Below are 24,595 nucleotides of genomic sequence, written 5' to 3'. Positions count from 1 at the left end.
GCGTGCAGTGCTGTTACAGCTATTTGCATGGCTCTTGGGTTTGGTGTTTTAAGGTAGGCAGATGTGTTGCCGTGTTAAGGAATCAGCCTCTTTTTCACTTGAAACTGGAGGTAAAGGTGGCCGTGAGTTTTAAAAGTAGCTGTTGCCCCTGATGAAAGCCTCACGACCGGTGAAGTAAGCCTGCTCTCTCTGTAAAGGCATCTTTCCTTCCTGCAGCCTTGCAGGCAGGTTTCCCGGGCGGGCAGTTAAAACACTCTGCCTGCCAAGAACGAAGGGGGTTATTTTGGCTTCGGCTCCTGCCCGCTGTTAAATGCACCGTGCTCAGGTCGCCATCTCCGAGGCTGTGCTGAAAGCAGCTTTCCAGCATCCACCCCCTGCCTCTGCCTGCTCGGCCCCCCTGCTGCCGTTCGGCTCTCTGCTTTACATTTCGGCTCGTTGAAATATCATGCCAGCGCCATCCGCCTTTATTAACACCCCGGCGTGCCGCTGACGCACTGCAGACCAGCCTTCCCCCTAGAAAGGAGATTCTCGCCCTTTAAGAAAAAGCCCGCAGTAATTTTCCATCGCCCTGCTCGCTCTTGCCTACGTGGCAAGAATTGTTTGCGGAGGCCGGAGCAGCGCGGGCGAGGCGCAAGCACCGATCCTGCCGCCGTTGCCTGGGTGCCGGCAGCCTCCCGGGAGCACCTTTGTTCCCCGGCCGGGATTGGGATTTTGTCCTTGTGCTGCGGGCAGGCACTGAACACTGCCTTTCTGTAGCAGCTTTTGCAGAATTGGGGTTTCAAAACATCACGAGCCTCCCCGAAACTTAATATGTTTGTAGTTGTCACCTCTGGTGACTCCTCTGACTTTGCAGAAGGAAATGTTTTATGAAAATGAGGTCCTGTTGTTTGTTTGCCATTGCAATAGTGGCTTCTTCAAGGCAGCATGTTGAATCACGGAGAAATAATGCCAGCAAAACCTTCTAACCCCTCTCCCTCCCTCCCCCCCGTGCACTTCTGTTGTTTCCTTTTAATAAACGAAATGGATATTTGCTGTTTTGCAGCCTGCTAAACAGATTTGCTGGGCAGCCTCTGGAGTGCTGCTAGGCGAGTCCCTGCTGCAGTCTGGGGAGGGCTGTGGGAAATGCTTGTAATATTTGAAATGCTGCTGGCAAAATCTGCAGCAGCATGGAGGGCTGGGGTTGCATGCTTTCTCTGCCTGCTGACGTGAGGCTCCAAGTAGAGCACGCAGCGTTAGTGCAACAGGCATTGTCGTGATGGCTTAGGGATAATTTGGTGCGAGGACTGAGCCTTCCATTAATAGCACAGCTCTGTGCCTCCATTAGCTGCCTGCGTTGGCAAGGTCTCTCCCTACACCAGCAGCCAAACTCACACTGTTGAGCAAGCAAGCTTTCCCCATTAGTTAACGCTGCCATTTTCTTTCTGCAGCACCTCCAGCTGCCCTCGGGAGCTGGCCCAAGGAATATTTCCCTACTTTCAGCCTGTTTTCTTCCTCCTCTTCAGCCCTAGAGCCACCCAGAAGCACAGCCAGCTAACCTCGCTGTTTGGGTACCTCCGCAGCCCTCCCTGCATCCCCTGGGGGAAGGAAGATAGGAGCTGGGCATGTTTATCAGCGTGCTATCTCCAACCTGGAACACGCTCGTCCTTCATCAGTGACATCTGCCTTGTATGTAGGGATTGACCAAGCAGACAGAGGGTCAGGACAGTGAGTTTCCATATCCCTAGGTCAAACTTTCCATTATGGGTAACGTGATGGTTAGAAACAGCACCTTATCCTTCTGTGCTGCTTGGCTCCCTTTGCTCAGTTAACTTTTTGACACATCTCATCTGTCTTTAGATTATGAAAAGCATTAACTACTGCCTTTTAGCACTTCTATAAAACCTCGGTATCCAACAAAAGACGTGTTTGGCTTTTGTAAAGCAATTGTTAATAGCAGCTCTTTTCCTTTTCATTGTATTTTCAGCCGTGAAAAGCAGGAGGTCTGAACTCTTGAATGAATTTTCCAAGAAGACGAGCTAATGCAGGAGGGCCCCTTTCTGAAGCAGGTTTGGCCCTGTTCTGCCTGCTCCCATGCACCGCCAACCTCTGCTGGACTTTGCTCTGGATTTGCTCGGCACAATGAAATGCGGAGGAGCAGGTCTGCCAGGAGCAGGGTTCGCCTGTTGTTGGAGCAGTTAGGAATGTGGGTGAGTCACTGCTTTGTCTGAGGAATGAAACCTTAGATCCTGGTTTCTTAAGGCTTTGTTTGCTTTCAGAACTGTAGTGATTCTCAAAGTAGCTCACGCTCCTGGGGCTTCTCTCCATCTGAGTCGTAACATCAGCCTTCGTGTTTTGTATTTCCTTACCTGACATAGAGGGGAGTACCCATTTCTTCATGTGCTCAGAAGTCCACAGGATCCAGTAAGCTGACAAAGTCAGAGCATGCAAAACCACTCGGCTCTGCCCACCCTTCTCGGAAGCAGAGCCTGGGTGCCGTAAGTCCTGGGTGCTAACTTCTGTCCCCAGCAGTCAGGGCTCGTTTTCTGTACAGCCACTGCAGCAAAAACTGTTCAGGATTCTTCTACAGCAATGTCACTAATTCAAATAGTGGCAATTTCCACATACAAAATTAGAATGGTATTTGAGGGTGATTTGTTTCAGGAAGGCAAGAAAAGCAAAGGAGGAGAAAATGTGTAGGAAAGAGGCACAACAAAACAGCAGTTTTCCAACTTTTCTAGCTTTCAACTGTTTAATTAAGCTTAGGGACCTATGGCCATGTTGTAAATAAAATATTTGATTTCAAAGGTTTTAAATACCTCAGAAGATACCATTACCTTTGAAAATAAGGCTCTTACTTTATGTGGATGCTTCAGTATGAATTTAGGCTCTTAATTTTTGTTTGCAAATTGAAAAAAGGTGATATTAAAAAGATTCTTCATACATAACTTGTGTCATTTTTCTTTATGGAAATTTGACATCTAAAGCTGACCATTCTTATTTATATAATAGGTACTTAATCTATTTTTTTGTTGTTGTTGGTTTGTTTTTTATACTTTATGATTCCAGTCTACCAGTTATTCCCAAATAATCAGTATTTATATTTATTCAAGAGCAAGCGTGGATTCATGTGACTGTAATTATATCAAAATGAATACAGGTCCTTTTGTTGCAAAATATTGTAGGGCTACAGTTATGGTTTGAATTCATGACAAGCTCTGAGCACTGAGATTACAAGAAAAACTATCTGCAAAATCCTACAGATTAAGGTCATGCATGAGATACTTAATTCTCCCTCCTGTGAGGTTTGATTGCAAGATAGAGGCAGCTCCCACTGACTTCTTGAAATGAGATAGCTTGAAAAATTGACCAGATTCTGTCAAATTTGCTTTGCTGCTAGAAGGGCTGGAGGTGTTGAAGAAATAAGAAACTGTGAGGAAACGAAGAAGCTGGGACTAGGAGGGTCAAAATCCCTGCTGCCAAGCAGCTTGAAAGTGAGGAAAATCACCAAGATGCCTCTTTTTCTTTCTTTTTTTTTTTTTTTTTTTTTTTCTGTTCCTCTCCCCCAAAGAACTTGATCCACTATAGAATTAACTATATCAGAAGGTGCAGCTCTTCTTTTTCTTTGTTACTGTGCTTGTGGCAGTGGTTTTGGGGACAGGACTGAGGCTCCGTAGTGCCAGAATCTGCATCCTTGCAAGTAAGAGGTGCAATGTGAGAACAGGAAACGTGAAGAGCCAAATGTGGGTGATGGGGGAAGCACCTTGGTCCTGTGGAAATTTAGTTGGAGTCTTCTCCACGAGAGGCAGAGATACCATCAGTCCACAGCTGCATGGAGGAAGGTGGCAGCAGCTGTGTAATAGTGCAGCATGTGCTTTTCTCCCCCAGTTTGCTGTTATCTACATTTGGCCAACATTTGGATGTTTCCCTCCAGTCCATGCAGCAGAGGGTAGCACTGGGCTCATAAACTTAGAGAAAGTATTTTTACTTTTGGCATGTAAATATAACACCTTTGAAAGGTGCCAAATTAACATCCCTCTAGCTTGTAGATTTTGTGTGGTGGCCCAAAGAGGAGATTTGCAGTGCACCATGTGCTGCTGTGCTTGCTTGCCTCCTCTTACATCTTGAGACAAGATGCCACAAAGCCCTGGCTTGCTGTAAGGTAAAATTGGGATTCCTCCCTGTGGGCAAGCCAGTCCCTAAGGTACTGAACACTCCTGCTCATCTCTGAATCTGCCAGGAGCTGAATTTCTCTCTCTTTTTTATTTTATTTTATTTTTTTAAAAAAAAGAAGTGACCATGTATTTTCAGTTTGAAGCAGCTCTAAGATCACCAGTTCTTGTTCTGATAAGCCATAGAAGTCATTCCCACTGGGTGACTTTCAAGTAACTGATTTTGGCGTACAAACGGGGCGTATCCTTTTGGAGAGCAAGCCACCATGTCGTTATCAGTTAAATATCAATCAGCTGCACACATTCCCTCTTGGAAATAACCTGTGGCCATAACAGTTTCATCCTGCTGGAGACATTATTAGTCTCTCCCATTCTTCATGATGCCTGTAACTAGGGCATCACTGCTGCCTGACTGCGTGTCCCGGGGGAGCCTGGTGGTGTTTGTGCAAATGTGATTGGGCTGCGAAAGGGGTGGAGAAATGCAGTTCTCTGCACAGGATATATTTAGTGAATGCAGCTGTGGGAGGCAACAGGAACAAGAGAGCTCTTGTACTGCCAGGGCTCTGACAGCTCACAAGCCTAAATCTGCTATTTGCTTTGCAATACCCCCCTTCCCCCCCCCCCCCCCCCCCCATCGTGTTTATTTGAATGTAGATTTGCACTTTAATGTAGTCAGAAATCTTCCCAGAGCTTAGAAATGAGATGTCACAGTGCCAACCCTGCAAGCCCTGTCCTCGTGCACTGTACCCTTTCCTGGGCTGGGCAAGGAGGAAGATTTGACCTCATTTTCTCCATGAGAGAGGCTGGTGTTGTAGGAATAGGTCTGTTCTGTACGCTGTAGCTCTCGCTTGGGCTGGAAGCAGCCCTGCAGCACCAGGATGGCCTCTCCAGGAGCCTGCTTTCCATACCTTAGAGCACTTCATCGTGCCATATAAACACTGCTAGTCTTCCTGGCTTCCCTGACGGTCTGATCCGATATTCTTTTGTACGTCATGGAATACAAAGAGAGCACAAAAATAGGTCTGCCGACCCGGGGGGTCAAGTGGGAGCCTGCTGCTGTTGCTCGGCGTTGTGTTCAAGCTTGCCCCTGGAAGAAAGGGCTGAGGCTGGGAATTCTCCCTGCATCCTATTTCCCCACCTCATTCAGCAGCTCGCAGCAAGCCATGAGCCACTTTGCTTCAGGCATTAAATTTATGACAGTCTGCAGAATAGAAAAATAACATTTTTTTTCTAATGCAGTTAAGGGGTGAGAAAATAAGATGGTTGCAGGGAGGTCTCAAGCGTGTCTCTGTGTCTGAGCACAGCCTGGGGATTATGAAAACACATATGTCTGGGGGAAACGGCTTCTGCTATCGCTCTCCTAGGTTTTTTTTGAGTGTTCAGAGGTGTTTTTATGCCCGGGGAGGCTGCATAGGAAAAGCATGGCTTCCACCATGGGACAGCACAGGTCTGAAAATGCAGCCAGCCCTTACCAGAACTGGGCCGTGCACAAGCTCTGGATGCTGCTGTCCCAGCTCTGCAGTCTCTGCCCTACTCTGATACATCCTGGGGGATTACTCCAGCGCTCAGTCTGTACCCTGGAGGTATTTAACAAATTTTAGACCGAAATCCGTCTGTGAAGAGCCGAGTGGGACGCTGGGGGTCCCTCACCTCACCGAGCCCGCGCCTGAGAGGCTCGAGTTCCGCAGCAGCGAAGCGGTTAACCCCAGGACTAATTGGCTCCGAGAGCTCCAGTATTTTTTTTACAACAGATTACTGGCAGGCCGGGGGGAGCAGCTCCCTTCCCCCATCATCACAAAAACACGCACTGCAGCGAGAAACCCAACACCGCACGGCGGTGCCGCGGCGCGGGGCTTGGCGGCCGAGCGCCTGCCTTCGCCTTCAGTGCCGGGGAGGAGGGGAGGGCGCTGGGCACGGGCCGCGGATTTATCGGCTCTGCAGCCCCGTGGTTGGAAATGCTGGGGCGAGGGACGATTTGGGGTGACCGGGGGAGGTTTCGGGGTGTCCCCCGACAGCCTGAGCCCGCTGCAGGAGGGTGTGGAAGGCTGCCCCCCCCACACACACACACTCCAAGAGGCTGCGTGGGTCGCATGAGGGATTTGTGGAGGGTTCTGCCAGCATCTGCAGCCCCCAGGGATTGAGTGTAAAGATAGAAAAATGATAGAAAAACGAAGGAGAAAAAAAAAAAAAAAAAAAAAAAAAAAAAAGGGTTTCTGGCTTCCTGAGGGATGCCGAGTGCCTTTCCAGGCGTCTGTCGGCAGAGCCGCCGCCATTTTGTGAAGCGGCAGTGGTGCAGCAGGAGGAGCCATGTTGTGGCTGTGGAAGCTGGTCCTCGTCTTGCTTTTAAACAAGAGATTCACTCCTCCTTCACCCTCCTTCAGTCCAGAGGCTTTCAGTTTTAAACTTCAGATAATGAAAATGAAAAAAAAAAAAAAAAAAAGCGGTTAGAGTGCAGAATACTCCCCGGGGGGAATCCGTGTGCAACTGAAACTGAGCCTCTCCAGGAGGCTGCAAAAACTGTAATGTTCTGAAAATGTTACCAAGTTCATAGTTACAACAGCCAGAGTGACGCGGCATCTGTGCACCCAGTATGGTGGGGCCATAGCAGACGTATCCAGGGAAAATGAGGTATTTTAGTTGAAGCTGAGGTGTGTTTTTAAGCAGAGTATTGGGCTGTGGTAGGAGAGGATAGCTGATGCATACAAAATACTGGTGGTTTTTGTCATGGCTTCCAGGTATTAAGTTTTGATCTAAAAGACTACCTCTAGTGCTGCAGAACTGCTCATTTGATCAAGAGAATAAATATACTGATTTTGTGAGGAATGCAGCCAGACTGAATCTCTCAGTATACAATCCTTAGAGCAAAAACAGCATTTCTGTCACGAGTCCTCAGTGTTGGAGTTTACTTTCTCCAGTCCTGGATCTTTCCCTTTCAAAGCGCATTATATGGCTTGTTTGTTTAATGAGGCTCTGGGAGAGGGAGCATTAATGCTGGCATTTGGGAATACAAGAGAGATTGTTGCATTTGATTTTTGGTTTTGTGTCATTGTTTTCTGGTTTCAGAGTCAGGAAAAGCTGCTCATTTATTTTTCATGCAGCTGTATTTTTATCTTGGCTTCCTAAGGAGGCAGGGCTTATGAAACTGCTGTTGGAGGCCTTCAGCTTTTGATCCGATGCTCGGTTTCCAACAAATTTCAGTTCAGTTTGGGGGAAGCTGTGGGTTATAGAGACAAACGAGTGCTTCCGTTGAAGAAGTACAAAATGAGTGCAAAGTTTCACTCCTGTGCTGTTCTTGCTGACCAGGCTGTCAGCATCGATGTGCCGGTTGTCAGGTCAGTGATGCATAGCCCAGAAATACCTCAGCCCATGCCACATTCACCCAGACCTGCTCAGGAGATGGGGTGGAGAGCTGGGGCTGCCATGGAGGGGAAAGGACCCAAATACAGTGCCAGGATTTCAGAAAGCATTAGTCACAAAGAAGACCAGGATTCTGACAGATTTCTGCGTGTTAACTGCAGTTCAGTTTTTCAAGGTGCCCGATCCCCTCTCTGGCTCTGAAGGAGTGTTTCCTTTCAAGCTAGTCATCCGTGAAGAATTCTCTGAGGCAGTGGTTCCTTCATATGAGAAAAAACAATGGAAAGAGGCCTTTTTGCCACCTCAAGGTCATTATTTTCTTGATTACCCTTTTATACTCTGCTGGGTATACATTAAATCCACAGGTCAAGCATACCCTGAATGCAGTGTGCACCGATTGCCAGCAATGAATACAGTATGGAGCTCTAGTACAAAGTTCATGTACATCTTTGGTTTGTTTTTGTAAGACTCTGCATTTTAATAATAATATAAAGCATAAAATAGTATTCATCTGTAAAAATTACTTTTCCAGCACATAGTAATATGCCTTTCTGAACCTCTCAGTTAGGTTGCATTTTTTCCTGAGCTTAATTACATTTTAACATCAATTGAGTAGACTTTCTGCTTTTAAATAATTGATCTTCAACTTCATTTTTGGTTCCAATTCTCATTATCTTTGTGTATATATATAAAAATAAAGATAATCCTTTATTAATCTTTTACACAGAACAGATTTCATTCATGCAGCAAAAGTACCGTCCCTGAATATTCTTTATCAGCACCTGATATGCTAGCCAGCAGCGCAATATTTTAATAATTGGAGTTTAAGAAAAAAGTCAGTTATTAAACTTAATATTTCAGTTTTGCTTGTGTTACGATTCTGAATTATTCAAGCATTTGACTTTATTTCCTACACGTATGAATGAACTCATGTTCCCCATACATTTTCTCCCCAAAGTGTTGTGGAGTCTTGTTTATCTTATGTACTAGGTCAGAGTGTTCAAATGTACTGTTTAATACCAGTAACGTGAGAGGCTTGTGTTACAAGAAAACTGTAGATAGTTTCCTAATTAAATGCATTTTATTTGGACCAATTCGCTTCTACTTAACAGGCTGACATTTGGTCTCTGGATAATCAATATTCGGTTTCACGAGAAGGTTTTAGAGGTATGTTAGAGGAGCTGAATAAAAGGTGAAACAGCTAGCATAATTTAGTTTTTAGTATTCCTTTTTCCATTATTAATAAAAATAGGTAAGAAAAATAAACGCTGAGGAGAACACAAAGAATAATGATGCAGTTATATGGACATGTGCGAAAGGACAGACTCACTCTTACTCAAAATTCAGATTTCATTCCTAAATCCACTTCATATGCTTCCAGATCCTTAGGACAACATTCCATTTAGACACACCAAGAAAAACCTGGAGTGATTTTACTGACCTTAATGACTCAGAGCTGAATTAAAGGCACAGATGCATAACTCAAGGCCTGTACGTTTGGAGTATCTTAGCTTTTATTATTAAATTAAGTGCTTCTAAAATGAGACATGGCTTCTAGAGTGACTTAATAACTTCTTGTTGAATCTACAATTAAATCTTGAAGAAAAAAAGTGATCTTCTGGGCATGTAGAGCCTGATCCAGGTCTTCCGCTGAGTGAAATCACAATGAAAGTTGTGATCAGGTTTTTCAGACTGACCAACCACTGTGGATATCTGACCCAAGATATTTGCGTTCATGCTTGTGCCCTAATTATGCAAAAAGCCATCGGCCCCATTCTGCAGCAATATTGTACTGACGGTGTTTTCTTAGGCTGATCATGCTCTATCACCAATTAGCCTTCTCATACTCATCTTTGAATAAATATTAAAAAAAAAAAAGAAAAACCACAACGCTGTGAATGGTTTAAGCTGAGACAAGATTATCACCATTGATGGCTCGGTCAGAGAGAGTATTTGTTTCAGCATGCAAATCTGTTGCCTGCAATAATTAAAGCTGCTAATTCTCAATGGATGACATGCCTGACATGCAAAAAACTTCTCAAATCCCGAGCCTGATGAGTGCTTCTGGCTGGGTAAAGCGCTGGCAGCAGCCAGTGTATAGTGAATCGACTTTAGGAAGAAAATAAACCTCACTGGTAACATCAGTCTGACATAAAAGCTATTTCTGGGAAGGTGACATTCTAATCCAAGCATGTCTCTGCTATAGTATCGCTACATCAAAAATTGATTTGATTCCACATCTAACAAGCGTTGACAGATATAAAGAAGTTTGTTTGGTGCTACAAATATAAGAGGTCTTCTCTTCTATGTATACAGTACATTACAGCAGGATGATTCAGTACTTTGTCACGCTGGCTGTCTATAAAATTAAAAAAATATATGCTTGTTGTAAGATTTCAGTGAAAAGCACAGTTCTTTTTCACTGCATGTGGCAATTTGCTGAATAATGCATCATTTTGTCAACTATTACACAGCAATCAATAAAGTGCCCTATGGAGCTACCTGTACACAAGAGAAGAGAATGAGGATTGTTATGGAAACAGGCCATTACTAAATTGTTCAACTTGCCTGAAATAAAAATTCCAGTTCTGTATTTCATTTTCAGAGACCTGGGTTGTTTCTCTCTTCATTCTAGCGTAGTTGTAATTCCTCTTGTTCAATTTGAGTGAAATTTATCACGTTTGCAAGGCTAGCATGAAGCCCCAATGCCTCCAAAGCTCCAAAGAGATTTACTAAGAAAGAATGCTTGCTCTTCGTTATGTTTGTCATCTAGACTTTCCGAAGTCTCGCTTCACTAGAATCCAAATTGAGATTTAATGGTAAATAAAAATTACAGCCTATAATTGTTTTTTTTTTCCCTTGACTTTGATGTGTAAACACATATTCGTGCTAAGTCTGTTTTCCCTTTTCTCATCATATTTCTTAAACACTTAAGCAATCACGCATTACTGGCTCACATTTGAAGAAAATAAATTTGAAGGATGGACAGATGAATGATTTTGGAAAGCGAGCTTTAAATCTGCACAGGGAATGAATCATCCTTGAGTTTCAAATTTGTTGAGTTTTAAAATATATTTCTACTGTTACTGTCTAGAATTTCTGAAATGTATTTCTCCCAGCAACATTTAAGTTCCAAATTTTCTGAAGATTTCGCTTACAAACTATAAAATGTTTTCTTCTCATATAATTTGTATAGTATCTTGAAAAATAGAGAATGATAACTTTAATTTGAAGCGTGAGGCTGGGCATGGCTCTCTTAACCTTGACAATGTTTTTTTTTCAGGCTCTAGGTAAAATGATGACCATTTCCCAGCTCAGCAGAACACTTCTATGACTCCACAGACCACATATACAGCCAGAATGGTAAGAAAAAGAACACTGCTTGTAGTTTCTAACTTTTAAACATATTTCAAACCCTATCAATATGTCTAATCTTGGCATGTTTCCAGTCCTGCAAGTTTCCAAACCCACAAACTGCATTAGTACAGAGAAGTTAAAGTATGTAACTCAACTTATACAACTTGCCTTCCTTGTGGTAGCTATTGGTATTAAAGTTCCTAGGAAGGTCCATGTTGTTTTCTTGTTTGCTTTCAAAGCTGATGTCACTAATAAGCAAAGTTGCATCATTTTTTTCATGGAAAGGTTACTGTTAGCACTTCTATAAATTCTAGTGTCTGACTAGGTGCAGGCAAAATGGCCAATCAGTTTTACTTTTTTCTGATATGTCCCAGTCCTCTTATAAAAATTTTAAAAGCCAAGAAGAATAGTTTAATAGTTACCCTAAGAACCGAACTGACAAACTAAATCATTCTATATAGGTAGCCAAGGTTAAAAAAGGTGTAAAGACACAGATTTGTTCTTCCAAGCTCCTGTGTCTTTATTTTAGGAGGCAGTTAAACACACTAAACAGTTACCCAAATTCTCTGTTTTAATCAGTCTAGAGGTTTAAAATATCAAAATCAAAATAAGGGCTGATGTGTCATTCACACTTTTCTTACACCTCTACAACTGCCATTTAAAGCAGTTGTTAAATGTTGACAAAATACAGCAAAAGTGCCTTGACTGAGATAGTTACTATTTCTTACAGTTAAGATGGCAATAGGGGCTAACTTGAAGATAATCTGTAAAAAAGCAAAAAACTTGAAATTTCAGAGCTCCTTAAAAAAGTAGTCTTGATTACTCAAGAAAAATATACGTATATTTATTTGTTAATATGAAGCACAATAATGAGTCCTCTCACTAGGCAAGAGTTACTTTTTTTTTTCTTTTTTTTTTTTTCCCCTTATTGTATACACGAATTGATGCAAAACTGAAGTAATGAGCTGGGCAGGTTGTTCAGGAGGTCTTGGACTAAGATCTGAGCCCAGGCCACAAGATCATGTGTGCAGAAACAATACCATTTGTTTGATGCATTATGACCAACAAGTTAAAAATTTGCTTAGGAAAGAAGACTAAATCCCTCAAAATATATTGGTTCCATTTCTTACTTCCCTTACCACAATATACTTTTATTGATAACTTTTCTTTGAAAACATGAGTAAGAAAAGCTGGATCTTGGTTAAAGTAGCTTGTGTTTTGGATAAACTGCAAAAGCACTGGAGTTTGGCTTAGCAGACTGAAAGATTTTTTTCTTTACCATATGCTTATGACACTGATGAGAATTTGTTTCTAATTATTCCTGGTAATAAGTCTTTTTCTTGCTGCTCACGAGGTTCATCATTCTAAATATGAGCACCATAAAAGTGCTGGCAGAATGGCCATATTAACATAATCTTGGTTTTCAGTGTTAAATCATAGAAACAAAAAGGGCGTAGGCAAAAGTTCTCTTTGTGGGGATGTGTTTGCAATTATTCATTACAGGCTGGAACAAAAGTCTGGGCTTGAATTCCAGTTCCAGACCCGGAGAAAATAAATAGCATGAGCTGATTTCTGGAATTGTTGCTATCGTTGGTGCTGTTGTTACTGATTGCCTCATGACAGGAGCAAAAATCTTTAGATAGGATCAATACAACATAATAATCTTTACAGTCACATAGAGAAGTTGGTTCCATGCCTGGAAGAACTTTGTCTTTATTTACATTTCTGTCTGTTGACATCACTCTGTGTCAAAGTTTAGTCAAATCAATATTAGCCGCTATGGAAAGTCCACAAAAGAAAGCAGCAGGGGCATAGCTATAGTTGCACAGCCTCTTTGTGCACGCTGCTCCGAAATCACAGGTTTTCAGAAGTGTGATAGAGGGTAATTTGTATCTGCCTGGACAATTACTGTGATTTTAATAGCGAATTATTGAGGAAGGAAACAGAAGGAAAAAAAAAAAAAAGCAGATTGTTTATTTTTTTGCTTTAGTACGTATTTCATGTTACGTACAAAAATACAAAAATAATACACGGTGATAGACTTAATTTGGGACAAAGCGACAATTTCTGTGAACACCCTGCCTGGAGGAATGGAAATGCCTACCACAAAACATCTTGCTGTATTCAAAGGACATTTGTTACCCTGTTTGCATATTCTCTGTTAAAATAATCCAAACTATTCTGTTTGGTTTGGGGCCTAGAAAATTGTTACTGATTTGTCCTGGAAAATGTTGATTTTGGTTGAAGGAAAGTTTTGTGAAACAGCGCATCTCGCAGCCTTGTTCAAACTCCTGTTCTCCACTTCAGAAGGCAGATGCAACGCTTAATCTTGTAGTTGAATATTGCTGTCAAATCTCTGGCCTTTCCATTATGTTTGTGGCTCCAACGAACACGTGACATCTCTCAAAGAAGCAGCTTTCTCACCGACCTCTTGGTATCCTCTGGTTCAGAGGGCAAGTTGGGGCAGGCAGGGACAATGCCCTGAGAAATTACAGTATGCATTTACATATTGTCCCAAGGGGATAATAACAGTCCTTATGGAAGCAGGGGAGGAGGAAGAAAGGTTGTAGAAGAAAACAGTTTGGGTGGGTACTAGAAAGTGAAGTTGTGTGCCTATATTGGGAATTCTAGCAGTCCTGATGCAGTCTCAGAAAACATTTCCCGAATTAGTAATGGAAACATTACGTTGTCTCATTATCAGACAAGTGGTTCATAAAACATGGCTGAAGTATTTAGGCTTAACGATACACAAAGCAAGAAAAAAAAGTGTTTAAAACAGAAAGAATACTCTGTATGAAGGAAATTGCAGTTGGACAGAAATTCTGGACTTGGAGGAAAAAGAACTGGTGTAACCACAAAGGCCGTAGGAGCAAGAATTCGGTGTTTATACATAGCTGACCATGGGAGATAAAAGTGCGAAAAAGGAGACTAGCACTGTGCTTCTATTTCATTGGGAAAAAAGAATGCAAACAGATAGACTATCACTGGTGTGTGAACAGAAAATTTGTCTGAGGAGTGTTGTGACTGCTGAGAGCGACCGTACTCACATTCACGTACGTGTAACTCACTTGAAGCCAAGAAATAGAAGAGGTGATGGATAGCTCTTTTGAAAGCTCTTCAAAAACTTAGGCCTCGGTGGCCAGGAAGCAAAAGAGCAGCACGGACTATATTTAATTAGGATATTAGACTTCCAGTAAGTTTTTTTGTTATATGTAATAGCAATGCAGTAAGTCACGTGAAAAACATTCCTCTCTGTAAAGGTACATGAAATATAAATAGGAATGATCTATTAGTCTGGTGGCGTTAGAGAAGATCAGATAAGGGTTTGAGCCTACAGGTTAGGTCTTGTTCAGTTATAACCTTAAACTCTTCTGGCTAGAACCACGCTATTCTTACAAAGTGCAATTATGTCTTGAATGTTTGATCTCTTTTATCCCTTTCATGTGCCTATTGCGAGTGATCATACTTTATGTTTTTCTAGAAATGTATTCTGGGGAAGAAATAACAGAAAGACTGAGAGTAGTGCATTGAACTTCAAATCCTTATCTTTGCTGTGAAGTCATACCCTCAATGTTGGGTGAAAATGCCTGCGTAAGTAGCAGTGCTTTTGCTGTGCCCTACTTTTATCTGGCCTCATCTTGGTTGCCCTTCCCCTCTCTTCATTGTTAGCATTTTTCTAAGGAGCACAAGCAGCACCTGTGTTTGGTGCGTGCCAACACCTTTGCATACAGTTACACATGGGCAGTTCCACAGAGAGCAAGAGGATCAGCTTCTAGTTTGCAAGAGTCTGAATAGAGATAAGTTGCAGAACAGGCTCCCTGCACTTTGTGTTCTTCATAGACCAGAACTTCAGTTCTTCTTGCTGTGGAAAAAAATGTCAAAGGCATTTTGCTCTCTTCCAGCGAGAGGTGTATCTGCTGGTTTGCCCACCATTACTTCCGTGGCTGGAGGCTCCCATGCTGTGGTACCCGTATCATGCAGGCCACCAATACCACTTTTTGAAGACTGCAACCACTGTGCCACCTCGGTAAGCCATCACATTTGTGCATTTCTACCATACAAAGTGTCCCCAGCTATCCTACACTGAGAGGTCTGCTTTTCTCTGTATTTTGCAGAGAAATACATCTCAGCTCAAAGTCATTCATCCTCAAGGAACATTGCTAAATGATACTTTCCAGCTGACCAGATACTTCTGGCTTTTCCAGGACCCTGGTTCAGGAGATTGCTTCTGAAGTCCAGTTGCACGATTTCAAGTGCCAGGCAAGCTCCTGAGACTTTTCCCAATCTTTTTAAAGATTGTTGATTGAATTGCTGCTGTACCAACCCGCATTATTAGATAAAAAAGGGAGAATGGGGCCATCTTTCTCTCTGCTTTTAATGGAGTAAGCTGTGCAAATGAGAGGAGAAAAGCATGCTTATCACTCCAAGTGACTGCTGAAGCACGTAAATATTAATTATGTCATCCAGTCGTGGTAGCTGGGTGTGCCTCTAGCACAGGAACACCCTCACAGGCCAACTGTGGATGGGCATCACTGGCATCACTGGCCCAGAACACGGGGAATGCCCCCATGGCTCAGCGATCTGGTTTCCATGGCAGTAGTCAAAATAGCAGAGCGTGTCCTGGCGAGGTTGGCACCGCAGCCAGTTTCTATGGCGTTGGCTAAAAAAAAGCGCGATAACCGTGCTGTGCCTGGTGTCTGAGGCGGGCAGGTGATGGGGCAGGGCCTGGCTGGTGCCAGGTGCGTGTGTCACATCGCGTGTGTGTCACGTCATATATTCAATATAGTGCATAGATGTGCATATATCCGTGTATATAAGTGTGTATCTGTGTATAACATGCATGTATATGTGCATACATGTGTGTAACACGCATCCATGTGTGTGTACAGCTCATGTAACGCCCTGTGGGGGCTGAGAGCGCGGAGGGGGCTCTGTGAGGGCCGGGCCCCTGAGGCGCGGGGCTGCGCGGGGCGGGGCTGGGGATGCCCCGGCCAGGTGGGGCCCGGGGCGGGCGCTCGGAGCCAGCTCGGAGCCAGCTCCCGCCGCCCCCTGAGGCGCGGCCTGGGCGGGAGCGGGGAGGCGGGCGGGAGCCAATGGGGAGCGGCCTGCGCCGCTCGCGGCTCGCTCGGATTCGTCGGCGGTCACTGAGAGGCGGGGCGGGCGGCCAATAGGAGGCGGCGACCGCCGCGCGCGCGAGGGGGGCCCCGGGCTGTGTGTGTGTGTGCGGGGAGGCGGAGGGCTGAGGAGGGCGCGGCGCGGCCAATGGGAGCGCTGCGCGCCCTCGGGCCTGGCGGGGAGGGCGCGGCGCGGCCAATGGGGAGCGGCGAGCGGCGCGCGCGCAGCCGAGGGCGGGGCGCGAAGGAGCTGAGGGAGGGGGGGGCGCGAGGAGAAGGGAGGGGAGGGGGGAGCCGCCGCGCGGCGCGGGTAGGGGGCAGGGGCCCGGTCCCGCCCCTTCCTCGCCGCAGTGAGTAGCGAGCGGGCCGCCATGTTGTGCGGGGGGAGGGGAGCGAGGCGCTGAGAGGAGACGGGCGAGAGCCGCTCGCACACACGGCACAAGATGGCCGGGGGAGCAGCCGCCGCCGCCGCCCGGCTCCCGGCCGCTTCCCCCCCGCCCGCTCCCGGCCGCTCCCGGCCGGCCGCCGGCCTCCGCCGCCGCTCTCCGGGCTTCGCTCCGGGCCCGGCGCTGCGGGGCTTGGAGGGGAGACGGAGCTCGGGCGGGCGGGCGGCTGCCGGGAGCGGAGCGCGGCGCCATGGCGGCGGGGCCGCCTCGCTCTGCCCGCGCCTCGCCCCGAGCGGCCGGACGGGCGGCTGAGCGCCGAGCCGGGGCCCCGCCGCGGGCAGGGCGAGGAGGGCAGCGGCGCCCCGGGCCCCCCGCGGGCAGGCAGCGGGCAGCGCGGAGCCGGTAAGTGCGCGGGTCCCCTCGCTCCTCATTGTCCTTTGTCCTTGAGAGGAAAAACAAAATGTCCTTGGAGCCCGCGGGGGGAGGGGGCCGCCGCCGCGCCGCCACCGCTCTCCCGGGGGCCCTCGCTCGGCTCCGCCGCCCCCCTGAGGGGCTCTGGAGGGGGTCGGGGTCGGGGTGCCGCGAGGGGAGCCCCGCTCCGATGCCCCCCGCCGCCGCCGAGGGGCTCCAGCTCCGCGGGGCGCTCCCCGAGCCCCCCCCCCCCCCCCCATCTAGCACCGAGGGGCTCCGCGCAGCACGGTGCGGCGAGGGGCTGGGGGCGGCTGCGGGTGCGCCCCGAGGGGACGGGGACGGGGACACGGGAGGGGGGGCTGCGGACCCGAGCCCCTCGGGGGCAGCTGCACGGCAGCTTCCAACTCCGCTGCAGCAGCGGCGAAGGGAGGTGGAGGGGGGGGCCGAGGGTTGGACTGCATCACCGGGGAAATGTTGAGCCCCGTAGGTCTTTAAAGAGCGGTCGGTGCCCGGTGCTGCACGGACCGGGCTCTGTCGGCGGAGTTTGTGGGAACAAAGACGCCATGTCGTTTTCTCTTAAAAATAAAACTTGGTGTTTTTTTTTTTTTTTTTTTTTTTTTTTGTGGGGTGTTGGCTTTTAACTCCTTATAAGCCAGTAAGAAAAAAAAGCAGGCTGCGGATGAGACAGCTTATTACTTACTGAAACAATAGATAGAAATTTGCTTTACTTGAAAAACAGTAGTTCAGGTGCTAAACTTTAAAGAAGACTCCTAAGAATCGAATCCAATATAATTTCGCAGTTAAAGTGGCAATGCAGAAACTTAGAAGCATAAGGAAAAAAACAAAAGTCATGCCAAGTCTACAGTTTAAAGTTGGCAAAATACTACAGTTGTGATTTAGACTGCAGCAGGAGAAGAAAAGGTAGTTGCTTAAATATGAATTACACGATAGGGGTTTGTCTGACAGTGAAAGCTTTTAAAAAGCGTTTCTTGGGTGACAGTTTTGTTTTTAGTATTCAGTTTATGCGTTTTTCAGGGATCTTGCAGTCGTTTCTGTTTATATAGCGTTTTTATCGTTGTTTTGTCGGTTAATAATTTAGAAGTTGTACAACACCTATTGCAAGACTTTCTAAAAACGCGAGTTTAAATGGAATGTTTTGTTTTACATTGGCTCGCATTCAACAATTACCAATTTAGGGGCAAAATTGTAATTCCAAATGTATAGAAAGTCACTCCAGTAAAGCAGGAGGTAAATATTAAGTAGGGAACTCCGATTTTAATTGGGGATTGTGTATAGCCGTATTTAAAGAATTTATTTCTTGTATTGTTGTGTACAAGGTTATAAAAGTCCGTGCAGGTTTTAAATACTGCGGTTTGAGGGAAATATACATTTTCAGTCCTTAACTGAAAATACGAATCCATCATTTCAACAATTAAATTCTCTTTTTTTTGAGGTAGAAATACAAGTTTGAGCAGCCATTGGAGTTCTATCACCTTTATGCGAGGTGTTTGGTATCTTTATCTTAGATTCGGATTATAGTGGTTTTATAACCCCAGCAACAGTTCTGTAGTGTAGAACAGGTTCTGACATACACACTTTGCTGAAAAGAAAGTTCTAGCTTTAGGTGGGGGTCTCCTGTATTTTTATTTCTTATTTTTCAATGTATTAGGGGGGTTTTCAAGGTAGTTTTGAGTTGTTTTTTAGCTACAGGAATCAAGATGGCAGTTGTCTTTGGAAAGAAATTGTTTTTATTTTTCGTATATTTAGTGATTGTGCATTTTTGTATATATAGGATGCTGGAGTTGTAATTTAGGTATTTTATCCTGTAACATTGACGTAGTATTACATTTACCTGCATATTAACAGAATGATTTTTGAACTTACTCTTGAGTATGAAGTAATGGTGGTAAATGTAACCGCTGCAAAATTCAAGATTAAGCCTTCTCACAAAAGCGAGAAAAGTTGACTAAAGGTAATGCAAATACGGTGTTCCTTGTCTTCAAGAGCATAGCTCGGGATCTCATTAAAGGTCAAAGGACCTGAAGGTTTTAAACTATTGGAAAGGGCAAAAAAGATACCTTATTTGGGGAGATCAAGTAACTTGTGACTTAAAATTCACAGAAGCTGATGACAGAAGCCATTTTAAAACCTCTAGCAATAGCAAAATAATTTCATTTAATTTTGCATAGTCTGCTTCTTGAGACTTTAATGTGAAAGAAGTAGAGGGACTGAGAGGCAATGTGCAATAAATTACTTCTAAGGAAAAATTAAATAGGCTAGGCATTTAATCATGTACCCAAAGTAATGGGAGACAGGAGAGCAGATCAGAGCTATTCATGCAAAAACACAGAATCATGCATGTTGTATGTCAGTCACTCTTCATCTCCAATGTTTTTCTTAGCCAAGTATGTACAGCCACCCATACTTTTATTTTTAGAGTTCTAAAGATACCATTACTGCTATCGTAAGTTTTTTTTCTAACTTAATTATGTAAAGATCGATACATTTCAAGCATTTTACTTGTTCTCCTTTTCTGAAGCAAAATGCTGAAAATTTGCATACTTTCTTTTTTCTCTTAGGTAGAATTCCATGAACAATACCTTAGTTCCTGAGTGGCTTCCAGAAGAATCGTTCGTACCTTATTTTCTTAGGTAAGAGTGGCTACAACTTCTGTTTGTATGTTCATTTACTTATTTTTCTATTTTGGTTTTTGCTTTTTCACTAATGTGTGGATGGGAGGGAAAAAATCTTATTTTTAAATGGTAAAGAGTACATTTTATAAATTAACTGGACTTATAAAAAGCCTTCTTTCTACATGTATGGTAGACTTATTAAAAATAAAATTAATGATGTATATGTTGCTTCTGTGTTGTTTTTAGTTTTTCTAAGGCTTTTTAAAAAGGAGATCATATGTATATACAAACACGCACACATAAGCGTTGTATTTGGTGGGAAAGGACAATATGTTCATATCAACCCAAATATTCCATTTGCCCTTTTTCACCCGTGAAAACGTGTTCAGCTTTACAAAAAATGCACGTTTTTTACTTAATGAGTTTGTAGCATTAATGCTTGGGCATATTGTAAAATCTGTAAATGCCAAATAACTCTAGACTTTCAGGTATTCGTGCAGAAGAATATTTTGAGGCCTCTTTCTCCTATTTGGAGACCTTAATGTTAACGCTTGGCAAATAAAGGTAGAATACTGCATTGTAGAACTCTAGGTACAATTTTTATCAATTGAAAGACTCGCTCTGTATTTTCCAAAAGTTTGCATTGGTTAAGAACATTAGAACTGTAGGTAAAATCTGTATGTATATTTGTTTTCAGACAAACCTGTTTCTTTTGTTGCTTTTTTCTTTAAAGGGTAGTACTGGATATTTTTGTTACTTCCAAAGATTCAGATGGCTGTTCAAGTTAAAAGACCTTGATCAAAATTCAGTACTGTGCACACCAGGTATGTTACACTGTGTTGTTTTTTGTTTGTTTTGTTTTTTTAAATAATAAAAGTAAATTTTGGTGAGCAAAATAGACATTACATGCTTTAGCTAAGACCATGTTGAATTTCCTTTCAAGTCTTAACAGTTTTCAAGTGCACTACGTACTAAATAACGTAACATTAACGTCTCTTCACACATTTCCTAAGATTTTTATGGTCAGGTATAAGACTTTTTTTTTTTTTTTTAAGATTCTGAAATGGCCATAACACACTGTAGAATGAAGCTTTGCTTGCGAGGGTTGCCATTGCTACTAATGACATCCAGTTTATTTCTGGAGTTTGATTACTTAAGTTCAAGCTACTGATTTGTTTGCAACTAACACTTGTTAAACTTTTGATTTTATACAATAAACTTAGAAATTCTCTTTTCAACTTAAATTGACAATTAAAAGCCTAAACCCACACTAAGTCTGAATTAAAAGGTCTGTCCTTATTGCAGTAGAAAGCAGTCAGCTTTCTAATATTTTTTTTAATATTTTACGCTTACTTCAGGGTTCTACATTTAGTGACAGAGTAACATGTTATACTTGGGCCATGCTCTCACCACTGTGTAATTAGAAGTTGGAAATCTTGTTTGTCTGTCTTAACTGGTTCCTTTTCACAGCTTACCATGCTAATGTAGTTCTGTGTAAATTCAGGACCTCAAAGCTTAAGGCATCTTTGTGGAGACATGTATCAGAACTCTCAGAAATACTCCTGATAATTTGCTTTTTAAAAATACACAATTTATCAATATAACTTAAGAATACTGATTGTATGAGCTCCTACTTGAGCGCAGCTATTCTCTTTGACTTGGATGAAGGCTTCAGCCTGCCTCGTATAAGAGGAGTTGTATACCAATTTTGATTAAGCTTTTTAAAACTGTCTGATTGAATTAAACTTTTACGTGCAGTGAGTTACTGCTAATATGCAAGATACAAATGAATTATGTTTGTATGTATTAGATACACACTAGACACAAAATAGTAAGAAACGAGCAAGGTCGTTAGCTACGTTCTGGACCTTCATTGTGTAATTGTCTGACGAGAAGTTTGTGAACAGAAGCCTGGATAGAAATGATCTGACACCTTGAGAGGACCAGCAGAACATACTTGAAATCCTCTGTGGCTCTTTAATTTAGAGGGTCAGAATTGCCAGACACGTTTCACAGTCCATTACAATAAAGCCAAGACTGGACTGTGATTCAAATAAAAGCATATGCTCAAACCCGCAGCGTAATAATGGGTCTTGTCAACAGACTTGTCAAACTCAAGATTTGTATTCCTAATGTTACATTCTTAAACTTCTGAAGTTAGCACTTTTAATTAACTTGCTCTTAAGGAAAGAAGGAGTAGTGTCCATGAGTCGAGTCATCTTGAGTGACCTGAGCATTTTATAACATTTGAAATGGAGCACTTCGATCTTAATTGTCTTACATATTTCCTATATCATCATGGTGCTGTTTGTGCTGAATAGACACTATAATAAAAACAGCTTTAAATGTCTCTTGGTGCTTTTGTGAGCTCTTTGGAGCCTTCTTTTCTTACATGAACAACATGTTTTCGTCTAGTAAGTGGCAGCTTGCTCTTTAGGTAGGTAGTCTTCAGTAGGCTAGATGCATGTTACTGGGGATTCAAGGAAAGGTTTAAGTTCATGACCACCCTACAGCATATTAATGAGGCATAACATTTATAGGACTGACAGCTTATGTGGAAAGTCACTGGTATGGTGATGTGTTGCATCTTCCTTGCAAAAAATACTTAATGTATCCCAAGAAAGAAACTGGTGCCAAGTCAATAGCTTTAGATCAGCTGGCCTCACCTCCTCTTACGAACAGGAGATGTGCTTGCCTGATACATAGAGCTAGTAGTGCTGGTCTCTTGGGGAACAGACCTATGATGCAAGGAGTTTTCTCTGGAGTAGGCTGTGCTGTACCTATGGCATCTCTTCTGTAATTCAGAAATAAAATACAAGACAACTGTAGGACTACCTAAAAAGTCTGTGTTTATTTTTAAAACTGGGATAGCTTTCTTAATCATGCAGGGACTAGAGCAGTTATGTGACTGCTCTGTTTAAAAGATTTTCAAATTAACATTCATAAAAAAGTGCTAAATAGAAAATCCAGGTGTTAAATTTAAGCTTCAGCTGAAAAAAATATTTTTTTAATATCACACTAGTTTGTCCTTGGCATAAGCCTTCAGCTTTTGTTATGCATTTTATAGTTCGGTAGTGAATGTGTTTGGGGAATTAAGGTTTCAAAACTCAGATTGCAATGGTATATTTGAAAATGGTGGGAAAGTGATCACTTACTTATATGCATTAATGTATATCTTTGTGCTGATTTATAGAACTCATTGCTTGGTTCAAATACTCATTTTAAAGTAGAGAAGTTCTAATAGTTGTTAGTGATACTACTCTGAAAAATCCTAAATTAGTTTTCCAATTTTTTTCTGAGCTGAGAAGAATGCTCTCTGGTTAAGTCTGAACTTTACTGTTCTAGTAGAGGAAGCTGTTCCTCTGTGCTGACACGAAGGCAGATTCTTTATGCTTAATAAAGTTTCTGAGGAATTACTATAACTAGATGCTAACACCAGATTTAAAGAAAATATAAATTAACTTAAATGTAGACAATTTCTCTTTAGCTGTGCTATAAATTACTAGAAGTGACTGAGGGCTGTAAGTTGAAGATCTTTCAACCGTCAGCTTTACCTTGTCTTCACGTATGAAATCATCTTCTAAGTGTTTTATTGAGTGAAGCATTTGATAACAGGAGAAAAGGAGGCTTAAAGGGTGTAAGTAAGCCTCTTTGCCTAGTTCACGTCTTAAGCTTTGTAAATGTTCTCTGAGTAAATGACTGATAGATGCCGTTTGGAGGATCAGAGTCCAGTAACCATGTTGTGTTTGTTCTACGAAGTGCTCATCCACCATTTTACAATTACCTCAGCTTCGTGCTTCCATTTGTTAACTGCAGTTGGATCACATTTTAAAGGCATGTTTTAAACATGCAAATTTCATACCCACTTTGATACCCTACATGATAGTGGCAGTTTAGGACTCTGGATTTTTATTTTTCCTTCCTTGAAGGGATCTTTTTCCATATTAATTCTTTCAAGTAATTTATTATCAACAAATAAATTTGTTCTATTGATCTGTTTGTTTCTTCCTACACATCTGAGTAGCCATCAGTTGGAAGTTGGAAATCAGAACATTGTAGAAAATGAAGCACATTATGGTGTCACCAAATAGGTTATTTTTTTTTTACATTATTGGAAGCTATGTTCTAAGTAGATTGAGAGAGTTCACAAGAGAAGCAGTTTGTTTTTTCATGTTAGGAGGATAACTTGTATAGCTTATGGTAGCGGGTTACTTAATACAAATGAAATTCACAGTTGAAAAAGGGGGTTCAGGTGAGTTGATAGGTTTCAGGTTTTATTTTAATCCTGTTACCTCTCTGTAAAGTGATAGAAGTTAGATGTTAGATGTTTAATGTGGACTGCCAGTAAGCATTTTCCAAGTGGAATTTTCAAATTTGGGACTTGAACATAATGAATAACTTCATAGGATATAGATCAGATAACTTATTCCGTATCAGTGGGTTAAACAATTCTTCTACACCTAACTGATACTGCCTTTTAGAAAAATTAGTATTCTAATCATTTATCTGTGGAGGACAGATTAGTTTCAGCATATTTATACTTTGTTTTTCCTCCAGGGGATTTGTGTGCAGGTTTAGGTCTGATTTTTTGGGGGGATTGCAGAGGTTCTCTGATAGCAGGTTGCCTAGTCATACCTCGTGTTCAACTTCTTGATAAAAATGTCTACTGTGCCATATGTTGTGGTCTGCTGGAAGTGTTTTAATTGAGGGATAGGACTACTGTAATAGACTTAGGCTAATGTTCAGGTTTTCTAGATCTTTGTCTTAAATTTTAGCATTTAACATATTGTTTTCCCTACAGATGTGTTGAGGAATTTACTGTAAGCAAAATAACTGCTCTTGGTTGAAGCACTGGTAAGTTGTTATTCCTAATAACATTCACTTTTTAGCTTTAATAACTAAAAAAAAAATATGCAAAAAACCCACACATGGCCATAATGTTTAACTTGCTGAAGTTTTTGGATGAATACATCCTGAAGTTCCTTAAAGTGTGCTTGTGTGAGTGTTTCTGGAAGGCTCGCTGAGAAGGGCACAGCAGCATTCTTTCTGGGCTGCTCAGGAATGAAAGCTATGCTTGGGTGGCACTCTCAACCTGTCTTGCTGGAGAACAGCTTTCATACGTAGCTGGAGAACAGCTTTCATACGTAATTGTGGTACTTGGGCCTTCTGCTTCAAAGTTAACTCCGTATTTC

At 42.8% G+C, this 24,595-nt stretch overlaps 1 protein-coding gene across 17 annotated transcripts in view; it reads left to right on the top strand.

Moving 5' to 3' along the window:
* The window catches only part of CHD2 (chromodomain helicase DNA binding protein 2), a 92,518-nt gene that overhangs the window by 5,368 nt on the left and 62,555 nt on the right, over nucleotides 1-24,595 (top strand). For 3 of the 17 annotated variants that reach the window (XM_084532561.1, XM_084532554.1, XM_084532564.1), the window contains exons 1-4: nucleotides 16,316-16,761; nucleotides 19,350-19,421; nucleotides 20,137-20,227; nucleotides 24,205-24,257. The gene's annotated coding sequence lies outside the window, so the exon portion shown is untranslated. Of the gene's footprint in view, nucleotides 1-1,370; nucleotides 1,705-1,963; nucleotides 2,187-5,789; nucleotides 7,811-9,872; nucleotides 10,322-10,785; nucleotides 10,866-14,340; nucleotides 14,451-14,761; nucleotides 14,887-14,974; nucleotides 15,120-16,315; nucleotides 16,762-19,349; nucleotides 19,422-20,136; nucleotides 20,228-24,204; nucleotides 24,258-24,595 lie in introns of those variants that run through there. The other 14 variants (XM_084532555.1, XM_084532568.1, XM_084532565.1 and 11 more) reach the window with 14 other exon arrangements.

Source organism: Aythya ferina, assembly GCF_964211825.1.
Source record: "Aythya ferina genome assembly, chromosome: 11".
Taxonomy (NCBI): Eukaryota; Metazoa; Chordata; class Aves; order Anseriformes; family Anatidae; genus Aythya; species Aythya ferina.
Note: the sequence above shows the minus strand (reverse complement) of the source record. Positions and strands in the feature narration are given on the sequence as shown.